Source organism: Megalops cyprinoides, chromosome 10 (assembly GCF_013368585.1).
Source record: "Megalops cyprinoides isolate fMegCyp1 chromosome 10, fMegCyp1.pri, whole genome shotgun sequence".
Lineage (NCBI taxonomy): Eukaryota > Metazoa > Chordata > Actinopteri > Elopiformes > Megalopidae > Megalops > Megalops cyprinoides.
Window position 1 is genome coordinate 19,057,104 of NC_050592.1, and position 22,387 is coordinate 19,079,490.

Here is a 22,387-nt window from a genome sequence, read left to right on the forward strand (position 1 = left end):
GCATTATCCAGCTGAAAGAGGCCACTGCCATCAGGGAATACCATTGCTATGAAGGGGTGTACCTGGTCTGCAACAATGTTTAGAGAGGTGGCACATGTCAAATTGATGTCCACATGAATGGCCGGACCCAGGGTTTCCCAGCAGAACATTGCCCAGAGCATCACACTCCCTCCACCAGCTTGTCGTCTTCCCACAGTGCATCTTGGTGCAATCAGTTCCCCAGTTAAACGGCGCACACGTACACAGCCATCCACATGATCTAAAAGCACTCTGACTGGTCTGCAGCTACGCAGCCCCATACACTGCAGGGTGTGATGCACTGTGCATTGTGACACATTCATCCTGTAACCATCATTAAAATTTTCTGTGACTTGTGCCACAGTAGACCTTCTGTCGGTTTGGACCAGACGGAATAGCCTTCATTGCCCTTGTGCATCGATGAGCCTTGGGCACCCAACACCCTGTCGTCGGTTTGTGGTTTGTCCCTCCTCGGACCACTGTCTGTAGGTACTCACCACTGCTGACTGGGAGCACCCCACAAGCCTTGCCGTTTCAGAAATGCTCTGACCCAGTCGTCTGGCCATAACAATGTGGCCCCTCAAAGTCACTCAGGGCTTTACTCCTGCCCATTTCTCCTGCATCCAACACATTGACTACGAGAACTTATTGTTCGCTTACCATATAATCTACCGACCTTGACATGTGCCCTTGTTTGGAGATGATCAATGTTATTTGGTTCACCTGTGAGTGGCCATAATGTTTTGGCTCATCGGTGTATATTCGCCATGTCTCAAAACTGTACTTTTATACAGGCCTATTAATTAAATACACAGAACTAGACATATATTTGTAGCTTCCTAAAGATTCTTGTTAAATATGAACAAACAATGGTTTTTTCTAGAATAGATGTCAGCAAGCATCCCACAAAGCAACTGTGCCTGTTTCTGTGGCCCAGAATGAGGACAATTATGAACAAATTTAACAGGGCACTCCACTCCATTCAAAATCATTTAATGCTGAATAATATGAAACCTTGACGGCTGGTTAAGACATCTGTCAAATATTGGTTTTCAAATATTTCAGCTTCCTCGGGTAAGAGCAGCAGTTCTGAACTGCCTTTATTCCCCGTTATGCCTTCAGCATTTGGGATGGAGCCTTGAACTTCGGAAGCATCATTCTCAGTCATCCGTGTGTTATGAATATAATCCAACATATATAGTGACAGATTTTGACCAAAGTGCCAAATCACTTACCCTTCATTCTTTAGATCAACAGGGGCAATAAAAGCCCCTGAGCTCATAATACTTACTAGACCACTGGCCTTGGTTTACCATGCTCTCCTATAGATGACTGAATAAAGCTTAGCACTCAGCGTCAACAGTGATCAGTGTGCAGAAGTTCAAAAGGTTTTGAAACCAATTAACTTGTACCCACAGGACCTATATGATGCAGGCGTACCTCTGAAATAAGAAAAAATGAGGTAAACAAAAAAATGATGTTCAAATTACATTCCAAGGATCACATTCAAAAGAGAGGTTCTCTTCACCTGAGCGGATGTAATGTCATTCAATCACTCATACAATGTTGAATGCAATGCAATTTCTTCAATGTACTCCAGAGAGAACACCCCCCCCCCCCCCCCAAATTATGACTGGAACTTGAATGTGAACCTGAACTATTGCTGAAATACACTGCTGAAATATTTCATAATGTTATGACCTGAAAGCCAACTGGTTTGATTAATGGCTTTTTGTATTCTATAAAAAGCTTTTCAAAAACAGTACCATCTGTACCTACAGAAAATATGGCTCTGAAGCTGTTCAGCCAAATTCTGCTGCCTGAAGTAATCCCATTTCTGTCATAATCTGATTAAGAGGTCCAAATATATGTACAGTAATGGGTACAGCATCCAAACCTTTGTATTAATAAATTAAAGGACCAAGATAAACATTTTCCCACTGAAAAAGAACCTTATTTTAACCAGGCAACTTAAGCAATGCAGACAACATATTTTTAGTCCTGTAAAGCAATTTAAATATTGCTGTTACATGTGCTAATACAAGTACAAAATTGCTTATCTGAAATCAAGCTGTTCCTCATGGCCATAGCTACTTATGTTCCTCCTTCTAAACACCTCTGCTGAGTTTAACACAAACATTTCACACCACAGCAGTAAGCCAGCAGAGAAGATTTATGAGGAAGACAAACTCTTCTCTTGTTGATGAGCTGTGTGGTTGATGAGAATGTGGCTATTCGCAGGAGCATGACTGGGTGCAAGCTCGGACCAAAAAAATCAACCTAAAGGCAATGTCTCCCATGCCATAATACGACAACAGGAAAAATGAATTAATTAAGGAAACTATGCAATAGAAATTGACTTAAATTTAATTTTATGTTCTTGACATTTTTGTCATTTAGCATTAAATGCGGTTAAAAATAATGTTATAAACCAGCACAGTGCTGTCTGGACTACGCGTTGAGATGGTCCAGGAACAAGACAGCTTAGAACCACAGTGTTGCTACAGCAGATTTGCATTCAAATATGTAATGTATCACTTGTATTCCACAATATCTCTGCCTCCATGGCAATAACTCAAGTTCATAGTCATATGTAAAACTACGGGATTAATGTAACCATAATCATTGCTTCACATTGAAAATAAATTTCCCCCTTAATAGTCAGTCTAAACAAGCATTTAACACCTGTGTACACTCACTCACACGTACTACACAGACAGACACACCAGGAGTGAGAAACCGCTCTGTGATAAAGGTGACAGCTCAATGGTGTGGGTTGGAAGCAGAGCAGCGTGATGAGAGCAGTGCGTTCTGGGTAAACCGCCACTCAGACACAGGATGACTAACCACACACCCTCTCTGCTGGCCTCATTCACAAATGCAGTGCTGTGAAAGCAGTAACACCGGCGGGACATCAGAGACAAGTTACGGGGGCAGAGTCAACGTGCCATGCAGGTTCACTCCTACTGACTGCACGTGTGGATGCATCTTGAGCGAACACTGCAAACACCGGCACTTTGAGCTGAATAAACATGCGTTAACTCTCTGCATACACAGGAAACAGGCGAGAGAAAGCCAGGCCTAAACAACCACTATACATATTTAGCAGTTACATTGATCTCACTTTTGTGCCAAAGCAGTCAGATGCGTTTTTTTATTTTTATTTTTAAAGAAAAGCACAATTAAACTGCTCGGGGTTCTGGGGCTTTATAAGTATGTGTGAGTTCGGGTTAGACTTAGGGAGAGAGTGTGAGGGAGAGAGAATAGAGACATGGTAGCCATATTTTCTATCCAAATCTCTCAACATGCATAGGAAAGTGTGTACAGTTCTTTAACAGCAGAATATCCATACAAAGGGCCATTTGGAAGACTGCATGTGGTTCTCTTTTCTTCCACAACCTGTCATTTCAAAAAAAAAAAAAACATTTACCATCATATTTCACAACATGCTTTAATCACACTAGGCCAATATTTTTACACAATTCATGGAAGAGCTACCCAGTCTCAAAGTTTCAAAGCTGTACATGCCATATCAAAGGAGCTATGAATGTCGGAATTTGTACTGAATGGCTCGTTCGGCAAAATGCATAAAATTAATTAAAATTGCAAAGGGCTGTAGTTTCAAAACTATTGAAATACAGACCTAATATTTGGGATTTCTCCATAAGTTTGGTATAGGAGCACCTGTGAATTTTTTCAGGGGAGTCTGAGAGTGATTTGATATGGAATGACCCAGATTTCAGGTGCTTCACTGTAAATGACTGTCAGAAGAGAAGGCTCATGGCACATTGACACATTTTGAGCTCCATTTAAATCCAGGTCCATTTAAAAAAGGCACAAAGGTCTTTATTGATAAAAGAAAAAAGTTCTTCATTGAGGTCTTTATTGATAATTGCCTACTAAATGGACTATTTCTAGGGTATTTTTTAAAATGTGTAAATTGAAAGTCTACACCATCACTATTAAACTGTTCCCTTTTAAACCAAAAATTTGCATTTTGCCTTTTACAATATGTATAACATAACTTCATACTTTTGTGATCCTCACAGTACTTGTATGTAACACGGATACACTATAAACTAATCTGAAATACAAAGTAAATGACCACATGTCAAAAACACCACTAAACATCTATGAGCAAAAATAGTCAAGAAGAAGCAGATGAGTAAGTAAGCAGTTGAGCAGCTGTGGAGCTGTAGCTCTCTATAAAAAGTCTGAGTGCCCTGCACTGCCTCATTTTCAAAGAGGTGATATATTTCATTACATGACATTAAAGTAAACCATCTTGGAGATGTACCACTCCTATCTCAGCTCTGAGGTCTCTAAAAGGCTATGAATAATTCAAGTTGCTTTTTCAGTGGGTTATTGAAAGTCATTTAGCCTACACTTTTCGCAACATTTTCCCTGGTTCTGCTTCAGTGAATTTTTTTTTTTTTTTTTATCAGGTTTAGTGCTTCGTTTTTTTTTTTTTTTTGCGCCGTCATGCTTTTGATCCCCATCTTGTCAAACATGTAACACGGGGAGCGTTTAGCTGATTCTGCTCTGACGGTTACAAATACCGCTGCGAGCCTGATGAATTCAGACTGTCAGTTAAGAGACAAAAAAAAAAAAACACATACACACAGTCGCCACAGGGCCTGCAAAAGTCACATTGAGACTCACCAAACCCAACAGACATGCTCAATTGGCTCTCTTTCAGCCGTGTGTATCCTGGAAACACCACAGAGCAGCAGTGCTGCAAAGCTGCAGATTCATTTTGCAGGTGACGTAGCACTCTTGCACCTTTGAAGAGAGGTACTTAGCCTGAATAGTTTCACTATCCAGCTACAGAAATTACTCATATATAACTACATGAAGTATGCAAACCACCCCAGATGAGGATGCCTGCCAAGCAAATACTTTAACAATATGCAAATTTTCATCAGGCAGCCAATGGTTCGGCAACGTGAGTGGAGCTGCATCTCCCTCTTGGTTACTTAAAAAAAAATCACTGGGTAATTTGATAAACGTTAGCTGTCAATTTGACTGACTTGCATTTTCCCTAATCAAACATATGTGAAATCATCTGAAAAGGGGCTTTCAAATAAACCGTCATAGAACTTCATGTAAGTACCTCACACACAGGACTGGCACACTTCTACTACAGGTGACATTTGTTGAGACAGGCTGAGGTGACAGCCTCCATAAAGGGTATACAAGAACATGGGAAAGAATGAATTCAATATCAGCTTGCAAGGAATAACAGTTTGAATGCACTCAGGAGCTGATTCAAGTAATAGAAAATGTAAAACTCCACCCCAGGAAGCACCCATGTAAATGCATTTTTGATGGGTCATTATTTAAACTCCATTTCCACTGGAAGCATAGTAGATTGTTTTATTAGATTCTGACCTCTATTCATCTTAATTTGTTAAGGACGCTAGGGCTCTTAGAGAAAGCAATACTGTGATAGACAAATGTATTTTTTTGTTAAATGAAAGAAACAGATGGACACATTTTCTCCTCCTTTCCTGTCAAGCTGCCTGTAAAGCAAACCCGCAGAGTTATGGAGCAGTGCAATGCAACCCCTAGCTCCGGATCCTGCCGTTATTAGCCATATAAACACAATAGACAACGCTCAGGGGACTCCCTACGAGTCCAATTACACCGCTAAGGGATTTGCAGTTTGCTTATCAAAAGCACTTTGTTCTCTAAGAACAGCTCCATCCAATCAGGGGCCTCGGAGCTATAACAGGCCAGCGGACTGGGCCAAAGCAGTACAAAGCTCCACCCCTTCTCCCCCCTCTCCCTAACAACAGCAGCATGCTGCTCGCTCATCTCCCCCTCTCTCTTCTCCCTCTCTCTCTCTGTCCCCAACATGCATGGTTAACTCTTTCCCTGCACTGGGAGGCCAAGGCACTGCAGACCTCATCGTACCCATTTGCTGTCCGTTTTAACGAATGCCTTGTGACTGTGGTAGAACAACAGCCTCCCTGCCCCCACTCCCCCTACTGAATAACACCCCACAGACTACCTTTAACTAGGCCCCAAAAACCAATGATGGGACAGCTTTAACGGTAGGTCATGGCACACTGTGGGTCCGCAGACATGGAAGTTTATGAGTTCAATCCTCAGCTAGATCATACATAAATCTTGGTGCCTAATGCCCTTTGTTTGGCCCTCTGCATTGAGAGAGACAGACTGGGGTTAAGTGTCCTGCAGTAGACCGGCTTCCTGTCCAAGAAGTGCGATTGTATATCAAGCTGCTTCCCCTCCACAGAAGTGAGGATAATCTACGAGCCAGCCAGACTCGACGGCAACTCCATGCCGTCACTCAGCTGTGCGCTGAACAGGCAGCACACCACCGCAGTCAGTTCTCTCAGCAGACAGTTGCACGAGGACCCCGCTCTGACCTACTTTTCAAACATCTTCTTAGGAAGGAGAATGAGAAGAGACAGGAAAAAAAAAAATCTGACTAATACCTGTACAGTCTCTCTCAAAGTAAAGGGGATTGACCCTCTGCTTCCATATGGGGCAGGGCGGTGGGGGTCGTTGAGTTTTCATACCCTTTCCACTCACAGCTTCAGCCCTTTCTCCTTGTCAATCTGCATGACAACAAGGAGGCCCCCTTCGAAAAGGAGAGGTGTTCACAGCACACTAAAAAAGCTCAGCAGTCAGGAGCTATGCCAGAGCCTTCTCTGGGCTTTTCAGTGTGTGACATGTCGCTACAGCAAAAATCCCTTAATGCAGAAAAAAAAAACACTGAAAAAAAAAATAAAGATGAGCTTTGAGAACTAGTCTACATTTGAATACAAAGATTTAAGAAGCACAAAGCAAACAAAAAAAACAAAGTGCTTAACATTCATGTGGGTGTGATATCTGTAAGTCCTGTCGCCTACATCAACAAGCAGATTTTCTCAATGACAAACAAGTTGTTGCAGGTGTACAGAAGTGTGGAACAAATCACTTTTGTTGCTTGATTGTAAACACAGTCCTCATACAATGCACAAATTTTAGAAGACTGTCCAGGCAGTCACTGCTTAGTGTGACATTCGCAATGTATTCAACCATCCCTTCAAGAATTTATTAATGTTCTTATCTGGCCAACTAGTATCCATTAATCAGATATATGCGATTCACATATATCACTCTATTGGTCTTGAGGAACTTAAAATGGTAGTTGCCTCCTAAACGGACTCTTCACCCAAAAGGCCTACAGCAACTTAACACAATTTGACAGTATACATTTCAGGAAATTAGTCATTGAAAATATTGGCTGTTGAAGGTGGGAGGGGGATGCCCAATTAATGTGGGTTTGCTAAATTTAATGCAATTACATGTGGCATATCAGCATTTATACATCCACAGAAGTTGCACTTAACTTAAAGAGGTTGTTCCCACTTCTGAACATGTTATGTATGCCAGCTGCTGCTCAAGTTGGGCTAGATTGATCGGTTTTGAATTGAGTAGTGATCTGAATTTTACATCTCTTGACAGTTATCTGTTAACAGTGAAAGAAATGGACGGTTAGAGGTGTGTGAACTGAAAGAAAAATGTTTTTTTTTTTTTTTATATCTACTTGAGTACGACAGCAGTGGTCAATGTTCAACACACTTATTTCAGCTGTAATTGTTCAACCCTCTATAGAAATCAATTGAGCAGTTAATTAATCATGATTATTTCCTTTGAATGTAATCTGTTCTGCAGTTACAGACAAAAATCCTATATCCTATTTCACTGTATCCTATAGGCTGTACCATTGTAGTATCATAAAAACCTCCAACAACAAATGTCTTCCAAAGTGACAATAAGTGAAATGATGAAATATCCAAATGACCAGAATCAGTAAAGGCTAAGTCAACCTAGATAAATTACATTAATGTCATTCATCAGGCACACTTAGAGCAATGTACACAGGTTAGAATTTTTACATGTTATCCGTTTACACAGCTGGATGTTTCCTGAGGCAATTCTGGGTTAAGTACCTTGCTCAAGGGCACAGCAACAGTGCCCCAGCAGGGAATTGAGCCAGCAACCTTTCGATTACAAGCCCTGTTCCTTACTACTATACTACACTGCCACCCAAACTGAGCAAAAGTAGAACAGCGGTAAACACCATTAACAGTGGTCCACCAGGACTGAGACACCATTTTCTAATATACTGTACAGAAAGAATGACTATTATAAGCTATCAAACACAAGAGGTCGTTTCATTTCACATGAACTTCATTTCACCTCAATTCTCACATTGTCTTCAAAGCTTGCACACTTCTCCTATTGTGGTTAAGGCTATGGTGAAATGTAATATGTGTTATATTAAAGCACAAATATGATTCTATTAAGTAATTTTCTTTTGGCATTTCTGTGCCTTGCCAGGCTTACTTTCAGACATCTCAACTTTTGATCTCCATGTGACGCAGAGCAAGTTGCTGTTCCTATGTCCTCCAGTTTCAGGGGTCTCTAAGATTCGTTCAGGATTCACATTTATCAGTTTTTCAATTACCAGATCAAAAAATTTGTCATGCATAACAGTGCACTCAAAATGAAACATACTAAGTGCAAACTCCCCACGCAAATGTTACTCATTTTAGTATGGAAGAAAACCTCATGCCACACAGTTCTCTGAAAGTGCAAACTTGCAATTACTGCATTGTTGACCTCTTCATGTCAGTTGACATGCTCAGCAATCTATCTTTGTTTAAACAGAACAACTGAATATTTCTTGAGTCAGGTCTATGGAATTCCCTTCACAATTGTCAGCTGCTTCAGACTGAGGTTTCCGATACTCAAAAGCGGTCAGCATTGACCGGAACAAATCTCCTTATTTGCCAACTCAATTCCTCCTTCCCCTCACCCCACAGTTACAATTGTCATCTAATGGCAAAATTACCCTGCAAAACCACCAATACATACAACAAACTGGGCTGTCAGTCAAGAGCATTTGCCTTACTACAATATGCCTTTCAGAGAAAAACAGCTCTCTTCAGAGAAAAACAGCTTTCTTATCTGCAGGACTCCATCAGATCACTTCAACCCCGAATCATTCACTGTAGCTAGAGGAAGAGCTGCAAAGAAATAGCTCAATGTTTGTTTTATATACCAACTCCGGGCAAGCACACCTCGACAGAGTTTTTATATATCACTGCAGAGTGAAGCTGTGCAAGCAAGGAGTCAGGAGGAAAAGTGATCAGGAATTTCTGCCCATCTCACTGCCCATTCCAGTGTTAGATCAGATCAAGTGGAAATCCAGTAGATCCACTAGGATCCTCAAGCAAAGATTAATCCAGGGCATTAGCCTCCTAAGGCATAGCTAACATAAATTTTTAGATCCAAGATCATCCCACAGCTCTACTGGGCAGATCAGTTTGGGTTTCTGTGAACAGAGGGTAAATGGCTGCCACCAGAGTTTGTCTTTCAGGCACATGAAAAAAGAACACAGCTCAAATGTTTTCATGTCTCACACTGATAATTGCTCTCTCCAATTGCTGTTAGTGATGTGGAACAAACTGCTGTACAGCTCAGTGTAGGACTGCATGATATAGCTGTCGCGATATATCGAAAAGCTATTTTTAGCGCAATAACAGCTATCCCCGGTATGTGGCGTTAGGTTTCTTCCTGTATTTTTTCCCTTTAGTCATACCTGATGCAGAAGCACACCTCTAAACTTCAGTGAAGTGCTTCCGGGATAGAAAAATATCGCTTGTATCTATATGTTGGTTAACTTACCTATTAGCTTTGAAAAACACATAGCATATGTTTTCACTCTTTATCTTTATAGCCATGTGTTTCTATCTACCACATGGAAGCAGCGTAGTGCTGTTGCTGTGATATCAACATTGAATAGATACGAGTGGCGTTTTTTCCCCCAGAAGCATTTCACATGGCCTCGGAAAACTGGAGGTGTGCTCCCGCATCAGGTATGACTTAAGAGGAAAAAAAATACGGGAAGAAACCTAACGCCACATACCAGGGATAGCTGTTATTGCGCTAAAAATAGCTATTCGATATATATGGCGACGGCTATATCGCCCAGCCCTAGCTCAGTGGAGAGCTACCTCTGCTTCTGCAAATGGGTGCTGGACTCATGGACTCAGAAGAATTACCTCTGGGGGATAGACAATGAAACAAACATCATATGCATTTTTTTTTTAATTGATGATTTTAGGGCTCTTGAGAAGCTCAGCGGTTAAGCTATGGCATCATGTGATGATGGCTGGGAGCCCACAGTTGCAGAACAAACTGGCTTAGTTCTGCCAGGAAAGGGGCGGTAGGGGTATGTCAGCAGAGGTTATTTGTTTCACTGCTCTCAGGGACCTTGATACTCATCAGGTGACTGCAGATTTGCATAAGTACTCCTACATGAGTGCAGAGGTTGTCACGATGAGACAATCCTACCACTGTATACAACCGATGGTTCCAAACTAGTGGAAAAAGCATTCATAAATCCATTTTAGTCAAGTTGTGGAAGTTACTTGCATACTGCCGTCAGGATATCACCAGAGTAGAATAGCTGTCCAGTTTTTAATTGATTAAGCTATTAAGCTAAAATGTTGCAAGTTGTCCTTTTACATTAAATCCTTTTAGGTAAAAAGGTTTAATGTGACCTTTATAAATTAAGAGTATTACTGGTATCATCACACTTAACTAATGATGACCTGTGCCTTATGCAGACTGCAGGGAGACTGGACAAAGAAACAGCCAGCATTAGAGAAATGAAGAGCAGCTGTAGCTTTGAGAAAATATAGCCTAAAGAAAACCTTCACAGTGTTTCTGGTTGAAACAGAGATCTCCAAGTACTTTTTGCCTGAGTGTACATTAAATCCAATATTTGCTCGTTTCACATAACAGCAACTGACTGTTGAAAACAACTATCCCCTGTACTGCCCCAGTGAACACCGAAACCTGAATGTTAAAATGTCCAAACTCAATTTCCTCCATTTCACCAACAATCAGCGTAGGCTCTGAGAACCTCAGTGTGCTTCAGCAGAGTAGAACCAGACACGCTGGGAGCTTTTAGAATCAATCAGTCTTTTGACAGGTTATTTAAATATTAATAAGCTCACTTTGGGAAATGTCTCTCAGGAATTTGTGCTCGGGAGAGAGAAAAAAACCTTATATTTTCCATTAGTTTGTTTCATAAAACCATTAACTCTAACAAATCAATTGTTATGCTGTGTTTTTTTTTTCTTGTGAGACAGAGAACAGCTAGCATGAACTTTAATTAAATTGTTCATCACCCGTACCTTGCAGAGGCTTAAAAAATTGAGTGGTGAAATTAATACAAACACAGATATGAATATTTAGATACCATCCTGGTGACGATTTCTCCTGCCGTCCGACGACAGGGCTGGCTGAGTACCTGCCACTCAGTGCTGAAACAGAGAGATTGACAGCCCAGGGAAGGCGCTCTGGCCAGTCTATTAGAGCTTGGCTCCTGCTGTGGAAAAGCTGGCCTCCATCCCCACACACCCAAACAGAGGGGCATTCTGCACACACAGAGAGCTCACAGCCCATAATTACAACTACACCCCATGACTGATTTCAGTGGCACAGGAGGCGGGTGCCAACAACAGGCTGTTCTCAGACCTGCTCAAAGAAATACTGAATACAGGACTTCAGGACACGCCCCACCCTCATCAGTGGAGAAGTATGGTGCAGTGCTTTCAGAAACCGCCCTACCAGAAAGGTTATGAATGCCCCATCTGGGCTTCATATTTACCCACTAGATAAGGGTGCCTCCCTGGATTGCTTCAAGAAAGTTCCAGCTGTAAATGGGTAAACCACTATGTAAATAATTTTTGATATGGGTGTCTGCTAAGAAAATATGTAAAATATTTAATATATGTAAAATGGATTACATATTTTACATATATTAAATATTTTACATATTTTCTTCTTAGACTAAGCATACTCTCAGAGGTCTGGGGATCAAAATGAAGCTATACCTCACAGTCAAGATGTGTGCATTAACTGCAGTTTGTGTGCAGAGCCTACAAACCCTGTGGGGAGAGAAAGGTCATTGTTATTTCTGGGGCAGGGCTAACCTGGCCAGGCTTTTGTACAGTGCTTTTTACTGGGGATCAGGGTCAGTGTAGGAATCACCACTAATAGACCTGAGACCTTGTTGTCCAAGTGGTACTATAGTTTGGTATAATCGACAATTAAATGCATGAAAAAAATCATTCTGTTTCCATTACCAAAACCACGTAAATCTCATCAGGAAACGGTCTACTCAGGCCCCCAGAACTAGCTTCCCGTGTGTGTTTCTTATGGTACTAGATTTATTTTCCCAGCATGCACCTTTTCTCTCACAATAATCCAACACACATAGGCAATATTTAAGCTGAGCTGTGGAATCTAGGGAGTTAACTGAGGTAAGAGGGATCACTGAGTGCAAAGTGAAGGGACAAGGAGATAAGATTACATGTTACAGTGCAATGTGAGCTGAATACTGACAGCACACATACTAAAGCTGAGGATGACTTCAGCATTCATAGAAACAGTAAACCACGCCCCTGATATCCCTATCACTCACCAACTCCTATACTCTGGCACCTGGTGACATTGCCAAGCCTTTCAGCTATTTAAACAATTTTAGCCACCAAAATGTATTAGATATTTTTTTATTCTACCTTATGTGGTTCTTCACTCACATAGCCCTAGCACAGCTGTAGTAACATCTCACTTCAATGAAATTCTTCAATTCCTTTCTGAACAAAAGCACACAGAAACAACAGCAACACACATGTCCACAAACACATACAGACTCTAACAGAATCCTACCACAGATTGCATTATGTACAGGCAGGCAATGGGTCCTAGGTTGCACTGATAGACAGAGAACAACAAGTGACATTTGTAACTTTTGAGTCACAAAAGTGACTCCAGCCCCGAACAGTGCCGTTCCAAACCAAGTTATTTATCATTGTTATGGCTCTGCTTTACACCACAAATCATCTCATCTAATCTGATCTTGGCACTGTTTCTTTCTCAGGAGCCCGCAACTGTGACATTCCTCAGTCTGTCTGACCCGGAGCCCTGAAAACATGCTGCATCTCCATCTAGGAGCAGCTGCAATATCAGGGAACCCTGATGTTGACAATAATGTTGCGTAACTCAATGTCTGGTAGACGCAAAAGCAGTTGTGGAGCATGACACAGCTATCAAGCAGATTATCTTGCTGATAGCCTGCCTTATCAAAGAGAATCAAGTTTTCGATGTGGAGTCTTGTTTTTAGGGTGGCTACTCTTTACAAGACTGATGGTAAAAATGAATAGTAATTAGTACTGAAATACACCATGGATAACGCAGATATTTTTAATAATTTGGTTTTACACAAAATCCTTGTGGGCCATGAAAAGGTTTCTCCTTAACATTGATGAAGGGCAAGTAGATCATCTCTATACAGGTTATCTCAAGAGGTGGCTTGTGAACTTTTTCGAGCAGCTCCTCCTTCCAATTCCAGCACTTTTTTCCCCCCACTGTAATCCTAGTTGAGTGATTCAGTTCACATTCAGCGAACACAAGAATCTCCTACAGTGACACTAGTGCATAAGGTACGTGTTCAAGCCGTTTCACGCTGAACAAGCTCTTGTGTCAAAAAGCTTGAAAAGTAGCATGTGCTACAGCCACATCTTATGAAAGAGTGCTTATGTCAGAGTGTTGGTGGAATAAAATATCATACTGGCATCATTACAGCATGCTTTGACCCACTTGACATGTTTCTTGTGCATCTGTCTCTAAGCAAAACTGTTAGTGACAACAAACCTTGTATTTTGTACTTTGCGTGCATAGTTCCATTGTAAGTATCCCTGATAAGTGAGCAACTACTGTTTTTTATTCTTCTGATTTTAGTACCACTTCAGGACTTCGCTCGACTGGAGAACTTGAGTGCAGATTCTGAGAAGGCTGAAAGAAACTCAGTTCTGGGGCCACTGCAGTTGCCATGGAAATGGGGTGGCTTGGCCCCACTGTTGAAGCACTTTTTTGCTCACTATGGCAACCCTTTTCTTTGAGGTGACTTCTTAAATGAAATGTGATTTCCAACAAGCACTGGAGTGAAAACAAATGAATTTATATATAAGGGAAATGAATTGCTCATATGTTACACACACATAACACTTCCTCCACTTTATTAGGAAAGTCCAATCTCAAAATGTTCAAGATTAATAGGCCATGATCCACAAATACCTGATTTTTATAGCAACATATATATATATATCCATTTATCTTACAAAACCTGGTGCATCATCAGATGTGATATGGAACCGAGGCCAATACGTTTCACTTAATTATTCCTTGCAAAGTAGCCTGAGTACACCCATGATAGTCACAGACATATTATTACTTGATTGAATGATTAGCATTATTTCAATTAGTTTAATAGGGACAACTATTCTGCAAGGGTAGAGCAAACACAATACAAGATAAAAAAAACAAACAGTCAATTTTTCAATTAAAAAAAAAACTATTTTAAAATACATGACACAATCACAGCATAAAGCTCAAAACAGGCATAAAATATATCAGTCCAGTTTGCTGAAGGTTTCACTGAGGACTGTCATGCGATACCGGGTCTGGCTAGCCTTTCACGCCTGACTTCAGCTCACCCCACCCTAAATATTGTCCACACTAAACTCCCCTACTGCAGTCTAGTGGGATCTTTGTATGAGAAAACAAAATGTAGTCCAACAAACACATATCTCGTCAACCTACAAAGCCATGCATCTTAAGTGTAGGCCACAACTTCACCCAGTAATACACCAGAAAGGGAACATAAATGTACCAATCAAGGCACTATGCCGCATGGTGGCACTGCATGAAAATGACATAAAACTCAGGTGTAACAATAGACTTGTACATGGCACACACTGGGTTATTCACAAAACAGCCCTATGATAAAACAAAGATCAGTGTAAAGCAATATGAAGTACTGTATAGACCCCATCTATTTAGGGAGATCCTTTTCCGGTCTTGGAATGTGGCACTTGAGAAGCAAACGCACAAAGGAGAAAGTAAACCTCACAGTTTGGAGACAACTGGAGGCTAACATTCCCTTTGGCAACCCTTAACAAAAACTACAGCACTACCACCACTGACAGCAGCACGCACAATCTGAACAGCATAACAATAAGAGCACATTTCCTGAAAAGAATCTGTTCTTTCAAGAGGAATGTTGTGATAAATAGACTTGTGACACAAGAGCAAAGAGCATGCTGAAATCACCATCCTGTCTGTGACATAAACAATCCTCCGGCCTATCAACTGTATCAGAAAAAGGCTCTGGTTCCACCCATTACTAAAGGGCGGTTCATAACCCTCATATCTGGGCCTGTCTTGTCAGCCGCTGAATAATGTTCCATTGATCGTGTACAAAACACACTGCTGCTCTTTTAGCTCATGACAAGCCACAAAGACAGAGCAGGAAATCAATACTTTTCTTGCAGCAGATTCCGTTCTGTGCCAATTGAGCCGATTAACCCGTCTGAATTAATGACGAAATAAAATACGGTAACACAGCTTCTGAATTAATGACAAAATAAAACAGCGTTTTAAGAAAGCACCCCTCTCATCTGTAATGCTGTTCACACACTGCACACATGCAGTTCCTGCTTCAGATTAATAACACAACAAACACTGCTGTTAAGAACCATCACCACCCATGACTTCATTACTTTGTAAAACCAAAGACAACTGCTAGACAGAATTAAGTCCTTCTGCTTAGAAAGCTAATACAGTGCATTACAAATGGCTAGATGTGTGTAAATGGACATGTAGACTTGGTAAAACAAGGGGTCAGCTGCTCTGAAATTGCACAAAACAAATTACTATTCTATAGTACAGAGCAAAAGACATCTAGAAACAAAGGTTTCCTGAGAATAAACTGACAAAAATTGGCATGAACCTGTTGTAGATGACCAGAGGGCTGAGTGAAGTGTCTTTCTGCTGACACTTCGCAAGTGTAATCACACCATATCTATTTATAAAAACTGTCACACACTGAAAGCTAGACACACCACTAAGCCTGTTTGAATAGAAGACCGTACAGGTAGGGCAGAATTCCAAAATTCCAGCTTCTCTCTTTTTCAGACACTAAAGTAGCTTTGGGAGTGAAACTGCAACATAATTATTCTCAGAGAGATGATACATGTCAGTGATGCTCTAATGATCTCTGTATGCCATGTTCAAGACCAGGGTGAAAGGCTTTAAGGTCATCATGACTTCTTTCGCATGTAACAGCTATTACCAATTTTTCCAACCCTGTTTTGGAACTGTACATTAGGCATGTGGCACCACAACAACCTCTGTACTTGAGTGGGAGCACCAAAGCGACAAATGCGAACCTCCCATATTTGTGTGCAGCAAATGGCTATTTATTGCACTACAGTTCACACAACGCACAATAGTGGAGAAGGTGCTCCATGGATCATAGGTGCCGTTCTGCCTGATGAGCTGCAGAGAGAGACAGTGTCAGAAAGAGGAGAAACGAGCATCCCCTGTCCGTGGTAAAACAAAGACAATTTGTTCCTCCTCTGTAGGATCTCAGTCAGTAATGTCGGTAAATTACATGTCTACATCAGAACCCAGGCAATAGGGCTCAGCCTGTGCAAAAAAGAATGCTTTGCTGGCTGAGCCTAAAAAGCTTTGGTGTGACTTGGCTGGATCCTCAGCCCGAAACCTTCAGTGGTAAGGACACAACTGCATATGAACATAACAGGCTGTTACAATAAATTCCTTGAATTATTAATCATTACATTTCTAGGAGGTTTCTAGAATCTGCTTCATTTCTCAGTCCTGAAAAAAAATTACAGATGTGTGCTATTCAATTTTTGGGACTGGCTGATTCCCTCAAATTCCCAAAACATTAGAAGATGACACAAGAGCTCCCTCCTGTCTGTCAGAGGTCAGCCATAGAAGAGCACAGTATAGCTGTGCGACCAATATTTGAAGGCCCGACTGTGCTGAAGAAAAAGCCACCCCAGGTTCTGTGGGCTGAGGAACGATTTGGCTCTGGTCCCTTTCAGGGCAGAAGCAAATGTCTTTCACATGCTCCGGAGGAATTTCGAGTCCTCCCTCTTCCTCTCCAGAACAGCTTCAGCCTTAATCCCATGGGTAGCCCAGCCGGAGGAGAAGTGAAAGGTGTTGATTCAGCGCCATGGGGATCCTGGACGGAGCAGGCCATGTCTGCGCCACAGCAGGAGGGCAGAGACTGTAAATTACAGTGAGAGGGAGAGGCAGACTCTCAGCTCCTTGCAGAGAAATATGGGCCAGTGTGCGAGTCCTTTCCCTTCAAAATACCCAAGGGGATCTTTCAGAATGCTGCATCTGAGAGAGCGCCTGCTTTGTGGAACACACACTAGGAGGCACATGGTCAGTAGATGCTGTTCTTTGTCACAAAAGAGACTGCAACATGCCTGCTATCCACACGTCAACCCCAGGTCTGCACAGGACTTTAGTTGCATTTTCTGCCTGTACCTACCGTAACACAGAAGAAACAGGAAAATAGCAGGGGGGGGGGGTTCTGGACTCTCCTCATTGAGCTCATTTAGAATTAAACTTGCAAGTGTGAGCCTAACATTGACAATTCTGCCTCACGATTGTTCAAGTTAACGTTTTTGGTAAGCTGGAGCATTATCTGAACAGTCAACCAAAAGTGTGTCACATAACCCTCGGCAAGTTAAAAATCCTGCTCTTTCCTGGTCATAGTCAGTCTACTGATCATGCCGAATCGAGCACCGTTGAATGACATTTCAGAGATATCACTGCAGCCCACTCCAAGGCTACCTCAAGGCAGCACTATAGTGGTAGTGACTGAGGTACCACACTTGCAGCCAGAAGGCTTTCAGTTCAAGTTCAAAGAGGTGGTACTCTGCTGATTTAACCTTGAGCGAGGCACTTCAATTGAATTGCTTCAGTAAACTTAGCTGTTCAAACTAATATTTAAGCCATTTAAGGACGCCTGCTAAACTAAAATAGAAGCACATTGCCACATACACGGCAACTGTTAGTATGCAGTGTGTCAGGTTATTGTCAGCATCACTCAGAACTATGATCATGCACCGAGGTTAACGCCATAATTAAGGACAACATCCGAAGGGCAGATTACATAACAGGCCGCAGTTGTGTTACTGCTGGGCAATAAACCAAAGTAAACAAAAGAGATACACAGAAAGATCAGTCTACTGCAGGTCTCGCTGAGTGCAGCTCCTGCTCAGGCACCAGCGGAGAGGGACATTGCCTGTTGGCAGATGCAATAAGCTGTTCAAAAGGGGAAAGAAAAGCTCCTCTAGCATCTCGGCCTTGTTCAAAGACCCGTCTGTCTTTCTCGCTGCCTTCCAAGAGACCTTGTTCACTGCACACAGAACACCCTGAACGATTCTGCTGACCTGGGGCCAGAGCCACATTCAGATCCCGAACAGTCTGGGCGAACACGGCACTTGCCTGTGCAATTCTCTCACCGCCACTACAAATTACCCACTGCATAAACTTAAAAGGCCTTTTATTACTGCTTCTACTTAATTCTGTAGGATGAACACATAATGGGTACAAAATGAAGTGTTTAAGTAAATGCATGTACATTTTGCTGAAACATCCAATAATGGCAAATTCATGTGTTGACTAAGTGGTATAATATCGATCCTCACTTAACAGTGCACCAGCCAAACAGGGTGCAATTAATCTGCTGTCAAAGAGACAACACAAAACTTTACCCCATCAAAGAAATTTTTCCGAAAACTCCTGTCATTTTCACCCGTTGTGAAACTGCTGCTTTGGAAACATCAAACTCAACTTAATCAAATTTTGAACACTGTTATTTATTACACTAAAAGGTAGCCTCTCAGTGATAATGTGCAGTTTGTGGCATTTTAAATGCAAGACATTAAAATGTGGATAAGGAGCTGGGCTTGTAACCCAAAGGTTGCAGGTTCAGTTGCCAGCAGATTTGTACCCTTAACAAGGTAATTAATCTTAACTGCTTCAGTAAATCCAGCTGTAAAGGAATCATATGTAGAAATGGAAATATGTTAATAACTTACAGAATGTCAATTGATGTTATCTGTCTGAACTTAGTTTATTGTTACAGATTTAAAACATATTGAAAAGTAAGGACAGACTCACAGAATGCCAAATAAGTTGACACTGAACCCATTATATTCAGGAAGACACTGTTTACAGTATATCTTCCATTCAAATAAGTTACCAAAGAGGCAACTATGTTGACAAGCATTAAAACACATGGAGAATAGCAGTATACAAAAAACCAAGGCAGCATTCAATAAAGCATTCAGAGATAATTCAGCCTGCTCAGGTTTAGGTTTATAAAGATCCTGGGAAAAAAAAGAAAGATCAGAAGATTCAACCACGTCCTTGTGACGGAGGAATGTACCATTATGCACTGAACCGTGAGGTAAACATTAGTCATGAACAAAAATCAAACATTTCTCCAGAGGGGAGACACCATTGCAATCCCAATGCACTTCCTCTTGAGTAGGGAAACAGAAAACGAATGATGTATGAAATTAATTCACATAGTTCTTGTACTTTAACACCTCAAAGGCAATCACATCTGCCCCACTGCGATGACGCCACGCCTCCAGGAGATGAAGCAGTGAGCGCTGGAATGTCGACATTAGCATATTACAGAACTTTCTGCATGAAAACATAAGGTTAAACGAAGCCCATTTGGGCTCGAGCACAAAACATAAGCAACCTGGAGGGGTCTGTCTAGGGCCTGTATTTAAATGTTAAAGCTGCAGGGCTCAGGCGGCCTTTGCAGGCTCCAGCCATGGTCTGTTTTCTTTCTTTTCTGTGTGCCGCACACTGAAGTGGATTCTTCAGCTTGGCCTCATCAGTTGTACGCCTGATGAAACAAACACTGACAGCCTCTTTACATTTGTAAAGACCTCCACAGCAGCTGTGCTGACCCCCCCCCCCCCCCTCCCTTCAACACACACACACACACACACACACACACACACAGAGCCATGAATTAGAGTCCAGGACCAGCTGAGCCTTAACAGAGGCCTGTTTTTCATAAAAAGCCAACACTGCCCTCGCTGTCATTTTCTACATAGAAATGTGTTCTCCGTTACTGTGCCTGGCACCGTCCTCATATTTGTCACTCCACAACATATGTTTGTGTCACATAGACACAAAAATATTAAATGACTGAAACTGCAACTGTGCCACTTTCTGTGCCTCTAAAGTTATTGATGACAAATGACTGGCAAAGATCACTGGTGCCAATTCATCTAAACAGCCATACTCTGGCTCTGTTTGAAATATTTTATATTGCACTTTGTATTAGGAATTTTATGGCACCTGAGTCCGCAGTGCAAATAAAAACAACAAGCCAATTCATTTTACAGAAATTACTGGAACATGAATGATTAACACAGAAGATATAATTCTTAAAATTAACACTGAACTATAATTATTAGAGATGTCATTGTTGACTCACAAAAACCTGTAGAATTCAAGTGCTGCTGTCAGACAGGGACAAGAGCACATTTTCACCCTGAGGAGAACTTTTATGTTTGTTCTCACATCTACTTCCTCAGACTAGTAGCATTAACTGTCTTCACTCTGTACTCCAGCTCAAAAACAATTCACCACAGCTACAAACAAGGAAATTATCAAGGCCAACATCATGGTCTCATATACACAGTAGCCTAAAGTCTGTAGAGGACTTAGGTCTGAAGTATTGAGGGGACTGTGGCATTTAAGGACACTGGAAATGTGAAAGGTCCTAACATAGCTGGCCATCACAAGAGTCAGAAAGAGGCAGCGGTGCTGACATATTCAACATGCAACCATCCCAATCATATCTAAAACTACATCAACAGAAACAATCTATTAAAAGGTCAACTTCTCCTCCCTTTATGCAGTCCCCATTATATCAATCATGGCCCCGTAGTTTCATTTCCTTGCGTTTATTTATTCATTGTTTTATTCCAAAGATGAATTACGACAAACCCCTGCTGCAAGCAGGAAAAGGATGCTGAAACCTTGTTCCAGCACCAAGCTTGTATAATTGTCCTATACTAATTGAGGAAAGGTTGAATTAGAGGGGCAGGGGTTCTGCTCAGTGTGTGGGCTACATCTTCTCCAGTGTAGTTTGTGTCAACGATATTTCACCAAATTGCTGCCAAACCTCAACAGATGTGATAACCCCAAAGATCCTTCTTACCATCTTGTTCTGAAAAAACTTCCAAGAAGGAGAAAAGACACTGTACTGAATTTAAATTTTTTAAAAATGTAAAGTCTACTCTGCACAAAAATACAAAACCATGGCAAATAATTGACTTTAAAAGGCACACATTTTTCTCCCGTTTCAATATTTCAAAATAATACTGAAACAAACATGCTAGCACAATCACCCTCACCCGGCTCTGCAAACATTCTGATTTCACTCAGATGCAGATGTTAAGTTTATGTTTAGTTTAGACAGAAGAATTATGCAAGATGGAGTGTGGTAAGAAGGAGAACAGAAACAAAGAGGCCCACATCCATAAAGCGCCCCAAGACAACAATAAATTCCCATTCCTACCCAAAGCCCATCTTTTCTCAAAGAAAGTATATCTTCCCTCCATACCACACCTTTGTTTTGACAGACTGAGTCCATAGTTGCACTTTGAATTCTGTTAAATCCAAGGGTACTAAGTGCTTTGTTATAATAACCACTGTTTAACAAATGCATGTACTTTAACTGGGCCAAATGTATCATAAAGTAGGCCTACATGATTCCCATTTGGCCCTGAACTGAACTGGGAGCCAAATCAAACAAAATCAAGCCAATAAAAAACAAATTAAGTTATAATAATGTGTGTGCACAATAATTAAATGTGGTCTCCCCTTCTACCAAACATCACATTCCTGAAAACCCTGTCATAAACCAGATGATCATGAAGTGAATACTATGAATTGAATCCTATCTTCCCACAGATGTTATAAGCGGGGGTATGTTTCCAAGATTGGGCTAGAAATTGTATATTCCACAAAAAGCAAGATAAATTTGTGACTGAGTTAAATACCTACAGAATATTAATAATGTTTAAGTGCACTTACACATTCAAATACACTTATTCATATAAAGTACAGTAAGAAGCAGCTCCTTGAATACAGCAGCTTTTCAGAAAAATACTTTCAGTAAATAAATCCCTAGATATACATACACATGAATCTGTAAGAGTATCCTTTCACACAAGAGAAACAGAAAAAGAGGGAGGTTTACATAGCATAAATTTAAAAAACAAACAAAAAAAAAACACAACAAAACTTATCCACTTACACAGTTGGACATATACTGCAACAATTCAGTCTAAGTACCATGACCAAGGTTACGGTAGCACACTGGAAATCAAACCTGTAACATTCCAGTTATAAGCCC

At 41.2% G+C, this 22,387-nt stretch overlaps 1 protein-coding gene across 2 annotated transcripts in view; it reads right to left on the reverse strand.

Moving 5' to 3' along the window:
• LOC118784532 (protein Jumonji-like) overlaps positions 1–22,387 on the reverse strand; it is a 99,384-nt gene that overhangs the window by 73,775 nt on the left and 3,222 nt on the right. The window lies entirely within an intron of this gene.